The sequence below is a fragment of the Delphinapterus leucas genome, chromosome 2 (assembly GCF_059928025.1).
Source record: "Delphinapterus leucas isolate spDelLeu-1000000601 "Yukka" chromosome 2, BTC_Dleu_Yukka2, whole genome shotgun sequence".
Taxonomy (NCBI): Eukaryota; Metazoa; Chordata; class Mammalia; order Artiodactyla; family Monodontidae; genus Delphinapterus; species Delphinapterus leucas.
This window is the reverse complement of record NC_143130.1, coordinates 85,734,006-85,747,003: the sequence shown is the minus strand read 5'-3', so window position 1 is coordinate 85,747,003 and position 12,998 is coordinate 85,734,006. Positions and strand designations below refer to the sequence as shown.

The window sequence follows — 12,998 nt, the reverse complement described above, 5'->3', positions numbered from 1 at the left end:
CATTGATCTTCTTGACTTTGTGGCTTTATAGAGTTTACCAATTTGGGAAAATTATGGCTATTATTTCTTCAAATTTTTGTATTTCTCCTCTTCTTCATGGACTCTAAGTACACATGTATTAGGCGGCTTGAAGTTGTTGCACAGCTCACTGATGCTCTCTTCATTTTTGTTGTTGTTTTGTTTTGTTACTCTTTTTGTTTTATTTTGGATAGTTTCTGTTACTATGCCTTAATGCTCACTTACCGTTTCTTCTGCAGTGTCTAATCTCCCATTAAGCTCATTCAATGTCTTTTTCATTTACACATGGTTTTTCACCTCTAGAAGCTCAATTTGGGTCTGTTTTACATTTTCCATGCCTATACTTAACATTTTCAGTGTATAGTCTGGGTTTTTTTAACATATGAAATACAGTTATAATAACTTTTCTTCATGTATAATAACTTTTTAAATATTCTTTAATGTCACTTCTAACATCTGTATAGATTTTATGTTAGTTCTGATTGATTGCCTTTTCGCCTCAGTATGGGTCATATTTTCCTACTTCATTGCATGCTTGACAATTTTTCATATGATCCCAGATATTGTGAGCTTTAGTTTATTGTGTGATATATATATTTATATTCCTGTAAAATGCTTGGGCTTTGTTTTGGGTGAAATTAAGTTACTCAAAACAATTTTATTCTTTTAGGTCTAGCTTTTAAGATTCGTTGGGTAGGAGTCCAAGTACCCTTTAGTCTGGAGCACATTATTTGCAACTACTGAGACAAGTCCTTTCTGAGTATCATGAGGTTTTCCAGTCTGACTTGTAAGAACAGGTACTATTCCTACAACCTTGTGTGATATCCAGTTATTCTTATTATTAATCCTTTCATGTGGTCCTTTTCCTGGTATCAAGTAATTCCTCGCACAAATGTACTGACAAATACTTTGTTGAATTCTCAAGAGATCCCTCTGCATATCTCCAGAGTTCTTTGTCTGTGCATTTCTTTTGTCTCTGATACTCTGCTTTTTGAACTCTAGTTACCTTGGTTTTCCCAGACTGTCAGCTCCATTTCGTCAGTCAGGGAGTCCACCAGTCTCTGCCTGGACTTCTCTTTCCTGTACATGACCAGGGCACTCTCTCAGAGAAGTAAGTTAGGGCAATTATAGGGATCACTTCATTTATTTCCCATTTCCTGGGGATCACTGAAGTTTATTGCCTGAGGTCCAGTTTCTTGAAAACTGTTGTTTCATATGTTCTGTCTGATGTTTTCATTGTTTCAGGTGGGAGGTTAAATGGTCCTTGTAACTTCATCTTGACCAGAAGCCAATAACATTCCTTAAGTCTGTTTTGTTTTGATACAGGGTCCAATTAAAGATCAGGAATTGCATGTCATGCCTTTGTTTCCTTTAATCTGGAATATTTCCCTAGCACTTTTTTTTTTTTGGTCTTTTATGACATTGGTGTTTTTGAAGAATCTAAGCCAGTTGTCGTGAAATTGCTCCACAATCAGTATTTGTCTGTTTCATCATTAGGTTCAAAGGAAATATTTTGGGGAAGAATACTATATAGGTGATGTATTCTTCATACTTCATCACTTCAGGTGTCCCAGTACTAAGTTTGATCACTTGATTAAGGTGGTATCTTCCATATCTCTCCATTGTAAAGTTATTTTTCCCCTTGGTAATTGATAAATCATATGTGGGTTGATACTTTGGAATCAGTGAAGATCCTACTTTCAAACAACTCTTCACCCAACTGTGCATCAATGATAATCCTAGTGTGAATCGATTATTACATTGATAGATGCAAAATGACACTTTCCTAATTCTATCTTTCCTTTTGCATTTATTAGCTGACATTATTTTATAAAGAAGAGGTCCCCCACTTTTCATTTTGCGTATCATTATGAACTCATGTGCTTTCTTTTTCAGTTAACTATGTTATAACTTATTATAATGGTAATGTTATTCTTTCGAATGTTCCTTTTGTCCAGATTTGGCCAATGTGATCTCTGTTATTGTTTAACCACACGATGCATTTTTATTACTAGAATAATTTCTAATATATTACTACTCACAAATAGGACCTGAGAAAGGGACTCCAGAAGGTGCGGTCTTATTCAGACTCTTCTTAGAAGTCTGCCTTCTTCCTGTGTACTCTCAACCCAAAGTGAGGATTTCAGGTTAGAAGGAGATAATTCTGAATTAAACTACAGATCAATGTCACCCAATTCTAATCCCTATTCCCTTTTTTCTAGGCATACCATACCTACTGCCATTCTAATCCTTCTGTTGGGCACCTCTCTCCTCCTCTATATTTATTTACAACAGTCAAGAGCAGGAATTGGCAAACCGGCCCCTATCCAGTTCTGCAGTCCATACGCCCCAAGAACTCCTTTTTGCACTGGTCTGTGGTGGCCTTGGCCTACCTCTTCTACCTACTCAAGTAACTCTTTTACCACAAATTTAATTACTTGTGTTTCCATTTATAGGATCTTACCTAGCCTTATGGCCTGCTGCCTCTGCCAATTTAAAAATATTATTGAGGTTGTCTGAAAGACAGTCAAGCTGCGTTGTGACAGTGAATGCCTGACAGACATCACACGTTGTGGTGAGTCTCAATTGCGGGATAATAAATTTTTAATTTAATGTTTTAATTTTTATTTTTAATCAATGATGATACGTTTTAAAATTAATGATGTAATTGCATTCTTTTAATTCATTAATTGAGAGTTTGAGCTCCCTAAGTTTCTAAGAATTACCCCCTGGCTAAAAATCAGATTCTTGTTTACATTATTAAGCTAATAATATCTCAGTTACATTGTTAGCTTAATAATGTAACGGATCCGCATACATAAAGGAACAAGAGAAAGGAATGAAAGGGGGAAGGGAATTAACATTAATGGCCTCATATCCTATGCTGTGCTCTCTGCAAATGAGAACTTATTGATATAGTGCCTCACAGTTTGTAAACTGATTTTATATACATTAGGTCTCAAGTACCCTTTGTCTTATAGGACAGGTGTAAATATATTTTTGTTTATTTTGTTTGTTTCTGCAATTTTATAAAGAGTACAAGTGATGCTGTTTTATGTCCTATTTGGAGCCTGAGAGTTTCGGGTTCCATAACCAGAAGCTGCTACCTAGCACTTCTAATGGAATGGAGAGCTAGCTTATTCTTAGACTCTCAAGCTCTGAACTTGCTCTGAATCTCAAGCTTTTCTATCTACAAAACACTCAGGGGCTTTCAACTGTTTTTCTATATATTAGATTTATTGGCACTAACTTTTTAAAAAGCGCGGGCACACGTTCTCTGGCGCAGTCCGCTTGCGCCCTGAGCCGCGCACGCGCTGTGACGATAGGATGGTGCAGTTGGTATCTTTTGCGGTTCCCATTGGGGGTGACAAAACCCTGCTGCTGTGGGAGCTGAGCTCTCAACCCACGGCCAAGGCCTTGCAAGTGAGACGAGCCGGAGCAGAGGGAGAGGTGGAGGAAGCCGCCCCGCGCCCCAGTAACTGGGCTCCCTGGGGTACTGCTTCAGTACCTCATCTGCCTGTGGTCTCCGCTGAGAGGAATCTTAGTTCTAGAGACGACCTGAGCAGTCAGCTCTCCCCCATAGACTTTTGAGAGATAGTTCCCAACAGAAGTCTTTGCCTCCTAATGCTTCTCGAAGCTTAGGATTTCAGAGGGAAACTTGTTCATGAAATGAGAAGTGTTTGGAGTTCCAGGCTCACCACAGTTACCTGTGCGAAGGGCTGGGGGAATATAAGGGAATGGGCGGTTTGGTTTCCTGGGCCTGAAATTTACTGCACTTTCTTAGCGTGGGACCGCCCTGCAGCATTCTCTCTTCACAGTCTTCTCCCGGTTTGGCCTTCTGTATTCGGTCTGAGTCTTCCCAAACGCAGCAGTGGCCTGTCCTGTGTTCTCTGCCATCATCAAGTTTTATTCAGCAAGGGATGCCCACAGAGCCCAAAAGGCATGCGACCAGAAGCAACTGTTTCACACATCTCCAGTGAAGGTGGGTCCAAATGTGGAATTCCCCACTCTACTGGGATGATGTGCTGAATTTAAAACTAATAGGCCATCGGGAATTCCCTGGCTGTCCAGTGGATAGGACTGTGCACTTTCATTGCTGAGGGTGCAAGTTCAATCCCTGGTCTGGGAACTAAGATCCCAGGGGAAAAAAAAAAAAAGGCCAGCGTTTGTACAGCACTGTGGTGTACAGAATGCTCTCAGATGCACTGCTCCACTGATTCCCCAGTTCCCCAGTTGTTTCTTTTTTGCTAGATGAAGAAACTCGAACTCAGGATGGTTAAGTGACTTACTTAGGGTTCATGACAGTAAATGTGGAAACTAGAGGCCAAACCCAAACTTAACTGATGTTAAACCCCGTGTCATTTCATGCTGCACTTTAATTTAAGAAATCTTCACAGGAGTCTTCCTTTTATTTACTTTTATGTGGATTTTAAATGTGTGAGGTTGACAATTTTTTAAAAATTAATTAATTTATCATTTTTTTTGCTGTGTTGGGTCTTGTTGCTGCGTGCCGGCTTTCTCTATTTGTGGCGAGCGGGTGTTGCTCTTAGTTGCCGTGTGTGGGCTTCTCATCGTGATGGTTTCTTTTGTTGTGGAGCACGGGTTCTAGGCACGCGGGCTTCAGTAGTTGTGTCGCACAGGCTCAGTAGTTGTGGCACACGGGCTTAGTTGCTCTGCAGCGTGTGGGAACTTCCTGGACCAGGGATCGAACCCGTGTCCCCTGCAGTGGTGGGCGGACTCTTAACAACTGTGCCACCAGGGAAGTCTCGAGCTTGACATAGTTTGGTCAGATGTAAGATAAAGGAGGCTTCATCATCCTCATCACTCTCAAACTGCCTATTCAGAACTCCCTTCAGATTCCAGAAAATGGTTAAATATTCTTTAATGCATTGTAGAAACCTTATTCCATATCAACATGCCATCCAGTTTTACTTCCCCAGAATTAACATTTCATTATGTTAAGGACCTTTTCAATTCCTCTGAATAAGTGAGTGAGGCTTAGATTTCCCAGACCTTTCCCTTTATAATTGTGTGTCTTCTCTGATTGGCTTCTTGCTCTAGCTACTTCCTACTGACCTTGCTGCCTATTCTCACCCATATTTCTTTTCTCACTGATTTCACCTATATTGAATCTGAGAACTCTCCTCAGATGGGACTCCAGGTACACTACCTCCCACCTCTGTAATCTGTTTAACACCCTCTTCAATCCTGGCTGTACTCCCTGGGATTGAAATGATTTTGTGTCAGACATTCTTTAGTTTGCGGACCCTGCAACCATTTCACGTACCACTCAGATATTACAGATGGTCCTGGAAAGAGTATGAAACAGTTACTTGGTATCAGTTGTGAGTAATGAGTTCTTTTCTTATATTGGACATTAAGACCATTCCAGAAGCATAGGTTGTGAGATTTTCATAGCATAAAGCCCGTCACTGATAGAGTACTGAAGAAAATGTTCTCCAAGTCACTATAGAGTTGAGAGGAAAGGGCATTCGTATTAGATTTCTTTATTTAATGCAGAGCCTTAGTTTACTACCCACACCCCCGAAATTGTTTCCTTATTTACTTATGGGTCCTTTTTCAATTATATTTATTTATTTATTTATTTGGTTGCACTGGGTCTCAGTTGCAGCAGGCAGTGTCCTTGGTTGCGGCTCAAGGGCTCCCCCGTTGTGGCATGTGGGTTCCCCATTTGCAGTAGGCAGGCTCCTTCAGTTGTGGCTTGTAGTCTCCTTAAATGTGGCATGCGAACTCTTAGTTGCAGCATGCATGTGAGACCTAGTTCCCTAACCAGAGATCAAACCCGGGCCACCTGCATTGGGACCAAGGAGTCTTAACCACTGCACCAGCACGGAAGTTCCAATTATGTGTTATTTTATTCACTGGCAGCTATACGTTCTTCTTAGCTTTTTTCCCCTGTGTTTTTTATAAATACAGAAAAGAGAATAACATCTTAAAATGAAATGAAGGAAAGGCCTAATGTATCTGAGTTTTTCTCAGTAGCACGAAGGGAAATGTTTGACAGCAAGAACTGTGGCAAGGTTATCCCAGATGTGAACTGTCTCTACTACCCAGTGGCTCAGAGCCCTTCTGAAGATTCCTAATTGTCCAGGACAGCTCCATTTTGACTCACCACACAGGACCTAGCGTCCCACATGACACTCAACATTTAAAAATTAGTCTTCCTTTCTCCTTCCCTGCAGGCAGCTTCAGTTGGAGAAAGTAATTTCATTTTCTTATGTATTCATTCCTTCACTCAGTCAACAGACCATCACTCCTCTATTATATGCCAATATGTATTCTTCTTTCTGGTAGCAAGGAAAGAATAATATATGGTTTCTTCAAGCACTTAAGGAGCTCATAAACTAGTGACAGAGGAAGATGCACAAACAAATCAATAAAGAATTAACAATGCTTTGACTTTATTTGTATTATTTGAATTTTTATGACTATGTTTATATACTATACCCTGTTCAAAATGGAAATAGACATTTAAGAAAGAACTAGTGATGTAAAAAAATCCACAGTAATATGTAAGTTCTTTAGAGAGTTAAGAATGGAAATATTTGCAGTCTCAAAGAAGCTTGTTAATGCATATGAACCTCTAATTCTTTTCGTTGCTTCATTTACATTTATAGAGGTAGAAGTATTCCCTCTTCTAACAGGGGTTAGTAACTTGGGGAGGGGGTGCTACAGATTAAGGTCCTAATTCAGTGGCAGGTCCATCTTATCTCCTCTTCACGTCATATTCTCAAGCAAGAGCTACAGGATGAGACGAGTAAAACAGTCCATTCCTTTGCTTACACGCAGCCCCATAATAGGCTTCTCCTGGGCTTCCTTGGTTGCTTTCATCATCACTTTCACCACCAGAGGTCAGGGAACCTTCCGGTTAATCAGGGGCCCTGGAAATGATGCAGAAAAGTACTGACTTAAAAATAATAAATAACATTTATTTAGGGCTCACTGTGAACTCATTGCTTAAAATGTCCTACTTAATCTTCACAACCACTCTATAAAATTGGTATTGATAAATCTCAGGTATATCCAAAATAAGTCTCTATGTAGGGTTGTGATATTTTTAGGTCTTTTATGTCTTTAGGTTCATCTCGGCACCAGACATAAGGCGGTTCAACATAATACGCTTGCCCTAAACAGCTCCAGATGCCAAGAATTGGCAAATTACTACTTTGATTTCCATGGGTGGTCAAAAAGGATCATCAAGGTAAACTCTGTAGATTTTCTTTCACTAACAAGACTCTTTTCAACACTGAACTCCTAGACTTTAGAGAGAAGAATAGAACAGGGCTATGGGGAGGAGATGTGGGAGGCTTCCACGTGGAAGTATCTGAGCATTGGCCTACCACCTAGAATTAGTGCTAATCTCAATGACTTGGATGGTGGTGTCCATAATTTTCTCCAGTATTTGTATGGTATATCATAAAGGAATAGTGGTCCATATCTAGTCATTCATTTGCAAGTCTCAGTTGATTTTGAAGGGATAGCATACCTAAACTATTACCTGGGATTGCTACAATTTAGTTTTTATTTCTAACAACAGTATATGTTGAAGTCTAGCCTTTAATTCAAAATCCTAACAGCTTCGGGATCTTTATAACCTTGAAGAAAGGGAAAATGAAGATATTGTGACACCACTTCAGAAGCAAAGCCTGAAGTTCTTCTGTGCTTTAGAGGTGGTGTTGACCTCCCACGAGTGCAGGAGTCCCTGAATTGGCACGGCTGAGGAACCTTTGGATAAGTTGGAGGAATATCTGCTTTCCAGTATGTGTGTGAGTGGGGAGGTGAGGAAGTGGGATATCTCTTTTTTCCTTTCTTTCTGAAACTCAACTTTTCAGATACATCATCACCTTTTCTAAGCAAGTAAAGCCCTGGGCAGAATTGTTCTACCCGACAATATAGGTTTTTATCTTAGGCAATACCTGACAGCACCTTAAACTTTAGAATTTTAATACTGACTGCCTGCCAAGAAGCTTAGGAGGAGGGAAAATTAGGGTTTTTTTTGTTTTGTTTTTCTGGGTTTCTTTTTTGGTTAATAATTTGTTTTGGGCTAAAATAGTCCTTCAAATGCACATATCTTCTGTCCTTCAGTTATCCCAACAAAATCTTTGTCTAAAGATTGAAATAAACTCATGTGTAAATGTTCAGTCCTTTGCTTCCTGTAAAAGGGCCTGAGCAGAATAGGTAAATGTAGATCCCTAGAAAGGGGATTCCGATTGATACTGAGGTTTTTCCTAGAATCCATGGCACTTGGGCTTAGGGTTTTAAGTCAGAGGCAGGGCTGTTAACGAATGGAGTGGAGGAGGCTCCACCATCCACCTGAGTGGGTGATGTTTGAGTAGAGGCCAGATCATCTGCACTACAACCAAATCTATCTCACTGTATGAGTCCAGCCCTTTACGCACGGGAGAGCAGGGTCTGTAGCAGTGTAGCCTCAGCTTGTCTATTTGAAATCTGTGAGTAATATGAGATTTGTGCCACGTCCTTGGTTTGCATTTCCCGTGTAGTATTTTAGGAACTTCCAGAATAGATCTGAGCAGTATAAATGTGCCATGCCAGGGTATACCTGCAACGGAGACATTCACCCGTACCCCAGTGTTGTGCCTGCCCTTAATCATTAAGATAATGATCTAAGAATCACAGATGCATTTTTAGTTTTAAACATATAACCTAGAAATCAGTTATTCATATAGGCATTTTAAATTCATCTGTTTTGGTTGGATTTAGGGTCATTATCATTCCTTATGGGAAGGAAGGTAACCCAGAAGCTTGCTATTCAGAAAGCTATGACAGATGCATTCCAGAAATTGCTGATCGTGGTTTTAGGTAAGACATTTTTGAATGTCCTTGAATTGCTTCAGTTTCAGTGAGCAAATAAATTTATTTGAAAAGTTAATTGGATGAAAATAATGGTTATCTAAAACATTACATATTCTTTCATTCACCAGATGCTTTCACAGCAGGAGTCTTACATTTGTTTTTTGTGGCATTTATGAGAAAAACGACAGCAAATATTATTGTCCCCAGTGTTTAGATGTAGAATCACTTGCCTCAGTTCGTACAGAAAGTGTTTGATCCAGTTCTTCCTCAATTGCTTGCTTCTCATACAGAATAGGGTAGTGATTATAAGCCTTGGACACCTGTGTTTGAGTCCTAACTTTGTCTCTTAGATTTTGTTGTTGTAGCAATTTTAGGTTTTTCCAGCCAGAGACATTTGAAGGTATTTAATATCTCTAAGCTGCAATTTCTTTATCTGCAAATAGGGTTAGTAATTCAGCTTACCACCAAATCGGGGATATTGTAAGAGTAAATGAGGTGATGAATGTAAAAAGCTTAGAACTATGCCTGAAACATAGTAAGCAGACAAAGTATATTGACTATTATTATTACTGTTGTTTTCTTGTTGAAGAGTTTATTAGATTATGTTTTTGGAATCAGTTTAATTTCAGTTTTCATTTCTGATATATTGGGTGAATATCATTCTTATATAATAATCAGCTACGTTTTTGTGAGTCTTGAAATTGGTCATGCCATTGAATAGCGTTGATTGTGTTCCCTATCGAGTTATACAATGGTGAGAATGTCACAGGCTGTGCCCAAAGGAAACTTTATGCTTAGTAGATTCCCGGAACAGAATTGCTCACCTGCTTCACAGCCCTGCAGGCTGAGAGACTGAGAAATCCTAGCTAAGTTGTCAGTGACCTTATTGGCTTGTAAGAGTTGACCCTGGATTGGTCATGGCCTTCCAGCCTGGGCAGTCCTTCCAGTGAAGTTTGACTTCTCTGGTCATCAGGCAGAATCTCCATCCGCTGTCAACTCTGGGTAACAACCTTTAAGAACCAAACTAAATGCCTGGGTTGTTTGTGCCTAATATGCCAAGGTACTCCTTATATGTACACAAAACCCCTTAGACCAAAAAGCCTGGTGGCTCTAGCTTGCCTTGAGGAAAGCTCTATTGTCCAAAGGGTACATGGGCCAGTTTCTGCCAGTAGAGTGTTCAAATGCTCTGTCTGTCTGTCTCTGTCTCCAAAGCTTTGTTCATTGTATCTGGTAGAATTTTGGTCCCAAGGAGTAGGCACTTGCCTTGCTTCTACAGGAAGTATCTATTATAGTCCAGTGGTATCTCTCCCAGGTTTGAACTCACTTTGACCCCCACCTGATGCCTTCCTATTTAATTGTATTGTGATTGAACATTTTTGTTTCCACAGCTTTTAATTTCTATGTCCTTATTCCTTAGTTCTTATTTCTAAGATCATAAAGTTTTTGAACCAAAGTTGATACTTCTTATATATGTTTTCACAAATAATTATAATAAAAACTGAAGTGTCAGATGAGGGAACTTCTAGGAAAATGCTCTTATTTTCTGCTTTTAGAAGTCAAAAGAATGTCTAATTATTCGGTGCTACCATGGTACACAGGAAGTTTTAGAACAAGAAAACTTCTGAATTGATCCTTGTTAACGTTGTTACAGAAAGTGGTAAAACAGCTGTGGCATATAGACCCTGTGAAGATGTCACAGATGCTAGAACCGAAGAGGAACTACAGGATTTAATTCAAGTATGTGGAGTTAAAAACTCCAGAGGTACACAGCCAGTGTAGCCATAATTCCAAACAACCAGCAGGATTTGGAAGACTTCAGCATGTCTACTCAGCCCTGTCTTCCTTAGGGAAATGTGAAACTATGAAAGTGCTTTTGAGGCAGGGAATTTCTAGGACTTTTCCAAGTCCCGAGCCTTGTCTCTGGTCCCTTATTTGAAGTTTGGAGAGCAGGATTGAGGGCCACCAGTGTACGTCTACGGTTGCGGACACAGGAGAAGACACAGGCCTTTTAGAACTCCCCTCAAATAGAATTGCAGGGACTTGGGAACAAAGTAACTATGGTCTTAAGTGTGATTATGCTACACTGTTTAAAAACTATTCATGCCTTTCAAGTAAGGTATATTACCCAGATCTCAACATCTCATATATATCTTGTGTTAAATCTTTTTGCCAAAGAACCTATCTGTAAACCAGTTATATGGATACCTCGAATTAGGGATTAAGTTGTTAATGTAATTTCTCAAAGAAAACATTAATGTACTGCATATAGGATTTTTATTTAAAAGGAGCAAAAAATGTGTTTCATGTCATTGAAAGCTTAATTTGGGGCTAGATTTCTGATTATTTAACTCACCCCAATGTTGCAAAGTTTGTTTTGAAGGGAAGAAAGTAGAGAAAGAAAAGGTGGTTATGTTCTGAAAAATGAAAAAAAATTGAAAGTTTTTCCTGTACAAAATAATTATTTTAATTTTAATTCAATTTAAATCAGTCAAGGAAACTTCAATTGTATCCATGTTTGGGCTATAAGAAGTCTAGCTTCCTGTGAAATGTGAGAGGAAAGGATTCCGTATTGATACTAAAGATTTTGGAAACCTGATTATAACAACATATCCACTCCTAAATGATGCCAATCTTGGAATCAGTTCCATTTAGAAACCATTATGTGTTAGGCAGTGGAGATAAGATGAAGCTCCTTCTCTCTTGGAATTTAGGTGTTAAAGGTGTAACAATTAAAAAGGACTAAAATTAAATAGATTATGGAAAGGACTGTGAAGAAAGTAAACTGGTGCTAGTTACAGTATTTCAAGAAAATTACTTAATATGCTGACTTTAGCATTCTAAGTGTCTTCTCCATGTGTTCACACAGGGTAGACCTCTGAAAAGTGACACTGTAGTTTTTTCTAGATTAATGGCTCTGTTGAGACAAGGTGGGATGGGGGAAGTTTTCCCATGCTAATGTAAAGGGCCATTCACTTGGTTGTAAACTCTCTTTCCCAGAATGAATTGCTCACCTGCCCCAAACCCCTCCTACAGAAATTCTGGAGTCATCACTGATTCAGTGGTGACCCCCTAATAATAGAGTCGTGAATGAATCATGAGACGTGAATACTGAGAGTTTGGAGGAAATGGCAACATTTTAGCACAACTGTAAGGAGTGTCCCCCTCCCGCCATCCTAACTGGTGCTCATTTTGCAGGTCAGCTACTTTTCTTGTCAGCCATGTGGCCAAAGGGAGGAAGAATGTCTCTCAGACTTCAGCTTTCAGGAGGAAGTGTTCAGATTGCCAGAACTGGACTAGCACTTTTGAATTTCCCAGAATGCCAGGTCCTGTGGTTTCCCGGGGAAGCTCTGCATCCTTCCCAACACCCCTCCACCACTGGGCTGCTGGAGACACCCATTAGAATGGCTCAAATGTGGACAATGACAAGAACAAATTCTGTAGGGGTGGTGGAATAACTTGTTCACAACATAGGCCTGGTCCTGTCGGTATTAGGATTCTTTAATTTTGGCGTCCTGGGTTAGCAGCTCTTTTTAGTCCTGAGAAGGAACAGCTCAGGGGTGTACAACAATTCAGATGAAACGAACTAATATTCAATGACTATCTCTAAGTACTCGGTTGTTGATTTCTATTAGTCATTATTCTCCTGGTTTTAGCTCTGATGTGGGGATTACAGAGGAGTCAACATTTAAATCTTCATAATCTGTGTATTTGTATCTTCAGTATCATTACTGACCCATAGTTTTTTATGGTTTGGGAAGAGTTATTGATTTCATGTATCATGTAAAGGATTCACAATGATGATAGAGCAGCTAAGATTACAATAATGGCTAGTAAATTGTTCACATTTTCTCTACCTGTGCATCTATTGTATATATATGAGTTAGTTTAGATGTCAATATTAGTGAAATAATATAGAGGACTGGAGAACTTATTTTAAAAATCACTATTGTGTGATGATGAAAATGTAAAAGTTCTTCCATAATCGGTGATGTTGTGTCTTGAGAGCCTAGATGAAATTGATATGCCTTAGTGATATACAGGATTTTAGCCTATGATTTAACTTTGACAAAGCTACATCACTTTTTACTTTTATCTCATTTATTGAGAAAGACATAATTGTTATGGTGTTGGCTTGAAACTGGTTG

At 39.3% G+C, this 12,998-nt stretch overlaps 2 pseudogenes; both read left to right on the top strand.

The window, feature by feature from the left end:
- LOC111170854 (uncharacterized) overlaps positions 1–3,010 on the top strand; it is a 34,054-nt pseudogene extending 31,044 nt beyond the window's left edge.
- Positions 3,011–3,315: 305 nt separating this feature from the next.
- On the top strand, positions 3,316–12,177 carry LOC111171272 (RAD52 motif-containing protein 1-like; annotated as a pseudogene).
- Positions 12,178–12,998: the final 821 nt, after the last annotated feature.